Source organism: Schistocerca piceifrons, chromosome 3, assembly GCF_021461385.2.
Source record: "Schistocerca piceifrons isolate TAMUIC-IGC-003096 chromosome 3, iqSchPice1.1, whole genome shotgun sequence".
NCBI lineage: Eukaryota > Metazoa > Arthropoda > Insecta > Orthoptera > Acrididae > Schistocerca > Schistocerca piceifrons.
This window is the reverse complement of record NC_060140.1, coordinates 751,686,376-751,692,468: the sequence shown is the minus strand read 5'-3', so window position 1 is coordinate 751,692,468 and position 6,093 is coordinate 751,686,376. Positions and strand designations below refer to the sequence as shown.

Here is a 6,093-nt window from a genome sequence, read left to right as displayed (position 1 = left end):
GGCCACCCAGACAGCCCTACCTGAATCCCACAAACATTTTGGGGACATGATCGGGAGACTGTTGAGTCCATGCCACTTCGAGCTGCTACTATAAGCCAGCCATAAGGACTTCCGACACGATATTAGTCTTATGTAACTCCAGTGTACGTAACGTGGCTGTTGAAATCCACATGACTCGTAACCTCAGGAACACACTCCTATAGCGTCGCTGCATGGTGGCGTTTGTAGTCTACCGAAATGTGTGTCACCTCACGTCTTCCTGCCCGGCTCCAGTCGAATCCCAGTAATCTGTTCTGCAGCAAGTGCGGAAATCCATGGCCAGTGAGGTTGTAATGGGAAGCGGTTTCGAGAGCCGCCTGGCGCGGGTGCAGCACATCAGCGTCAGATGCCGCCCGCCCGGCGTCAGACGCGCGGATGTTGGCGTCAAGCTGAGAGGCGGCGCCAAGGCCGCAGGGACGCACGCTCGGCGCCCGGCGCTCAGCTGACATTTCATTCCGAGGCTCCCCTCGCCACGGGCGCCCCCTGCCGACCAGCCGCCGCCGCCTCCGCGTGCGATCGACGGCGATACGTCGACCGTTCCCCGCGCCGTAATAACAGGTTGCGCCTGCGCACGCCGCTTAATTCTCGATCGCCTATTAGGGACCATACATCATTACGCCAGTTTCCCTGACGGGTGCGAATTTGTTATTATCGCACACTGGCTTTCGACAGAGCCAATCGATGGTGCGAAAGAGGCAGCCGTTCGCTGTCGAAGTCGACAACGAGACGTATGTGTCCTTAAGAACGGCAACAACACTCTGGGCGAAGGCCGTGGTACGTCTCATGCGATTATGAAATCGATTGTGAACGTCAAGTACTACGCTCTCCATTAGAATAATAATATTATTTGCAGCACATCTCAGAGTTGAATCTTTTGCACTCTTTATCCCAATATCTACGTGTAACCTCCTCAACCAAGCATATTAAAGGCTGCTGCGGGCACCACTATAGTACTCTCGCCTTCTCTTCTCCATCCACATATGGAGCAAGGCGAGAACAACAATAGTGAACACTCACAGCGTCCTTCTATCTACATCTACATGGATACTCTGCAAATCCCATTTGAGTGCCTGGCAGAACGTTCATCAAACCACCTTAACAATTCTCTATTATTCAAATCTCGTATTGCGCGCAAAGAAGGAACACCTATATCTTTTCGTTTTTTTTTGTTTTTTTTTTTTTTTTTTTTTTTGGTCATCAGTCATCAGTCTACTGACTGGTTTGATGCGGCCCGCCACGAACTCCTTTCCTGTGCTAACCTCTTCATCTCAGAGTAGCACTTGCAACCTACGTCCTCAATTATTTGCTTGACGTATTCCAATCTCTGTCTTCCTCTACAGTTTTTGCCCTCTACAGCTCCCTCTGGTACCATGGAAGTCATTACCTCATGTCTTAGCAGATGTTCCATCATCCTGTCCCTTCTCCTTATCAGTGTTTTCCGCATATTCCTTTCCTCTCCGATTCTGCGTAGAACCTCCTCATTCCTTACCTTATCAGTCCACCTAATTTTCAACATTCGTCTATAGCACCACATCTCAAATGCTTCGATTCTCTTCTGTTCCGGTTTTCCCACAGTCCATGTTTCACTACCATACAATGCTGTACTCCAGACGTACATCCTCAGAAATTTCTTCCTCAAATTAAGGCCGGTATTTGATATTAGTAGACTTATCTTGGCCAGAAATGCCTTTTTTGCCATAGCGAGTCTGCTTTTGATATCCTCCTTCCTCCGTCCGTCATTGGTTATTTTACTGCCTAGGTAGCAGAATTCCTTAACTTCATTGACTTCGTGACCATCAATCCTGATGTTAAGTTTCTCGCTGTTCTCATTTCTACTACTTCTCATTACCTTCGTCTTTCTCCGATTTACTCTCAAACCATACTGTGTACTCATTAGACCGTTCATTCTGTTCAGCAGATCATTTCATTCTTCTTCACTTTCACTCAGGATAGCAATGTCATCAGCGAATCGTATCACTGATATCCTCTCACCTTGTATTTCAATTCCACTCCTGAACCTTTCTTTTATTTCCATCATTGCTTCCTCGATGTACTGATTGAAGAGTAGGGGCGAAAGGCTACAGCCTTGTATTCACCCTTCTTAATACGAGCACTTCGTTCTTGATCGTCCACTCTTATTATTCCCTCTTGGTTGTTGCATATATTGTATATGACCCGTCTTTCCCTATAGCTGACCCCTACTTTTTTCAGAATTCCGAACAGCTTGCACCATTTTATATTGTCGAACTCTTTTTCCAGGTTGACAAATCCTATGAAAGTGTCTTGATTTTTCTTTAGCCTTGCTTCCATTATTAGCCGTAGCGTCAGAATTGCCTCTCTCGTCCCTTTACTTTTCCTAAAGCCAAACTGATCGTCACCTAGCGCAATCTCAATTTTCTTTTCCATTCTTCTATATATTATTCTTGTAAGCAGCTTCGATGCATGAGCTGTTAAGCTGATTGTGCGATAATTCTCGCACTTGTCAGCTCTTGCCGTCTTCGGAATTGTGTGGATGATGCTTTTCCGAAAGTCAGATGGTATATTACCAGACTCATACATTCTACACACCAACGTGAATAGTCGTTTTGTTGTCACTTCCCCCAATGATTTTAGAAATTCTGATGGAATGTTATCTATCCCCTCTGCCTTATTTGACCGTAAGTCCTCCAAAGCTCATTTAAATTCCAGTTCTAATACTGGATCCCCTATCTCTTATAAATCGACTCCTGTTTCTTCTTCTATCACATCAGACAAATCTTCACCCTCATAGAGGCTTTCAATGTTTTCTTTCCACCAATCTGCTCTCTCCTCTACATTTAACAGTGGAATTACCGTTGCACTCTTAATGTTACCACCGTTGCTTTTAATGTCACCAAAGGTTGTTTTGACTTTCCTGTATGCTGAGTCGGTCCTGCCGACAATCATATCTTTTTCGATGTCTTCACATTTTTCCTGTAGCCATTTCGTCTTAGCTTCCATGCACTTCCTATTTATTTCATTCCTCAGCGACTTGTATTTCTGTATTCCTGATTTTCCCGGAACATGTTTGTACTTCCTCCTTTCATCAATCAACTGAAGTATTTCTTGTTACCCATGGTTTCTTCGCAGCTACCTTCTTTGTACCTATGTTTTCCTTCCCAACTTCTGTGATGGCCCTTTTTAGAGATGTCCATTCCTCTTCAACTGTACTGCCTACTGCGCTATTCCTTATTGCTGTATCTATAGCGTTAGAAAACTTGAAACGTATCTCGTCATTCCTTAGTACTTCCGTATCCAACTTCTTTGCGTATTGATTCTTCCTGACTAATGTCTTGAGCTTCAGCCTACTCTTCATCACTACTATATTGTGATCTGAGTCTATATCTGCTCCTGGGTACGCCCTACAATCCAGTATCTGATTTTGGAATCTCTGTCTGACCATGATGTAATATAATTGAAATCTTTCCGTATCTCCCGGCCTTTTCCAAGTATACCTTCTCCTCTTGTGATTCTTGAACAGGGTATTCGCTATTACTAGCTGAAACTTGTTACAGAACTCAATTAGTCTTTCTCCTCTTTCATTCCTCGTCCCAAGCCCATATTCTCCTGTAACCTTTTCTTCTATTCCTTCCCCTACAACTGCAGTCCAGTCGCCCATGACTATTAGGTTTTCGTCCCCCTTTACATACTGCATTACCCTTTCAATATCCTCATACACTTTCTCTATCTGTTGATCTTCAGCTTGCGGCGTCGGCATGTATACCTGAACTATCGTTGCCGGTGTTGGTCTGCTGTCGATTCTGATTAGAAAAACCCGGTCACTGAACTGTTCACAGTAACACACCCTCTGCCCTACCTTCCTATTCATAACGAATCCTACACCTGTTATACCATTTTCTGCTGCTGTTGATATTAACCGATACTCATCTGACCAGAAATCCTTGTCTTCCTTCCACTTCACTTCACTGACCCCTACTATATCTAGATTGAGCCTTTGCATTTCCCTTTTCAGATTTTCTAGTTTCCCTACCGCGTTCAAGCTTCTGACATTCCACGCCCCGACTCGTAGAACGTTATCCTTTCGTTGATTATTCAATCTTTTTCTCATGGTAACCTCCCCCTTGGCAGTCCCCTCCCGGAGATCCGAATGGGGGACTATTCCGGAATCTTTTGCCAATGGAGAGATCATCATGACACTTCTTCAATTACAGGCCACATGTCCTGTGGATACACGTTACGTGTCTTTAATGCAATGGTTTCCATTGCCTTCTGCATCCTCATGTCGTTGATCATTGCTGATTCTTCCGCCTTTAGGGGCAATTTCCCACCCCTAGGAGAAGAGAGTGCCCTGAACCTCTATCCGCTCCTCCGCCCTCTTTGACAAGGCCGTTGGCAGAATGAGGCTGAATTCTTATGCCGGAAGTCTTCGGCCGCCAATGCCGATTATTTTTTCAAAATTTAGGCAGTGGCGGGGATCGAACCCGAGACCGAAGACGTTTTGATTATGAATCAAAGACGCTACCCCTTTTTTTTTAATCTCATTTTGTTCGTGTTTGTTCGTTGCATCTGCTCAGGGCGGACGTCGTAAGACATCCGTTTAAGTTCGTTGTTGATCGATTAACTCAGTTTTTTTTATTACAGAGGGCAGTTAACCCTCTGACCGAACACGCTGAGCTACCGTGCCGGCCCCCTACACCACGGGGGGCTCCGTACGAGCTCTGATTTCCCTTACTTTATCGTGGTGATCGTTCCGCCCTATGTAGGTCGGTGTCAACAAAATATTTTCACATTCGGAGGAGAAAGTTAGTGATTGGAATTTCGTGAGAATATTCCGTCGCAACGAAAAACGCCTTTCTTTTAATGATTTCCAGCCCAAATCTTGTATCACTTCTGTGACTCTCTCTCCAATATTTCGCGATAGTACAAAATGTGCTGCCTTTCTTTGAACTTTTTCGATGTACTCCGTCAGTCCTACCTGGTAAGGATCCCACACCGCGCAGTAGTATTCTAAAAGAGGTCGGACAAGCGTAGTGTAGGCAGTCGCCTTAGTAGGTCTGTTACATTTTCTAAGTGTCCTGCCAATAAAACGTAGCCTTTGGTTAGCCTTCCCCACAACATTTTCTATGTGTTCTTTCCAATTTAAGTTGTTTGTAATTGTAATACCTAGGTATTTAGTTGAATTTACGGCTTTTAGATTAGAGTGATTTATCGTGTAACCGAAGTTTAACGAGTTCCTTTTAGCACTCATGTGGATGACCTCAATTATTTCGTTATTTACTGTCAACTGCCACTTTTCACACCATTCGGGTATTTTTTCTAAATTGTTTTGCAGTTTGTTTTGATCTTCTGATGACTTTATTAGTCGATGAATGACAGCGTCATCTACAAACAACCGAATACGGCTGCTCAGATTGTCTCCCGAATCGTTTATATAGGTAAGGGACAGCAAAGGGCCTATGAAACTACCTACTTCGATTTGTAGTCTGAACAATTATATATTTTATGTGATCTCAGTACTAAGAATAACGGAGCTAAAAACTCTCCTCCCGAACAGGACATGAAGGCCCAAAGTTACCGTCCGGCCGCCATGTCATCCTGAGCCCACAGGCGTCACTGGATGCAGATATAGAGGGGCATGTGGTCACGACACCGCTCTCGCGGCCGTATGTCAGTTTCCGAGACCGGAGCCGCTACTTCTCAATCAAGTAGCTCCTCAATTTGCCTCACAAGGGCTGAGTGCGTCCCGCTTGCCAACAGCGTACGGTAGACCAGATGGTCACCCATCCGAGTGCTAGCCCAGCCCGACAGCGCTTAACTTCGGTGATCTGACGGGAACCGGTATTACCACTGCGGAAAGGCCGTTGGCAAACGGAGCTAAAGCCTACTGAAAATCTAATTCTGATAAATAATCCCTAATACATTGCTTTTTAGTTGCTTATGACGCACTATAGGTCAAACTCATTATTCGGACATAGCCGTAATCGAAAGTGAAATTTTAAGTTATCTCTTATTGAAAATCTGTAAATTATCAATTGAAATCAAAATTATTCACTAGTACTAACAGGGAGTAAGAAT

At 44.6% G+C, this 6,093-nt stretch overlaps 1 pseudogene; it reads right to left on the bottom strand.

Moving 5' to 3' along the window:
- Positions 1-5,766: 5,766 nt before the first annotated feature.
- LOC124790848 lies at positions 5,767-5,884 on the bottom strand (annotated as a pseudogene).
- Positions 5,885-6,093: the final 209 nt, after the last annotated feature.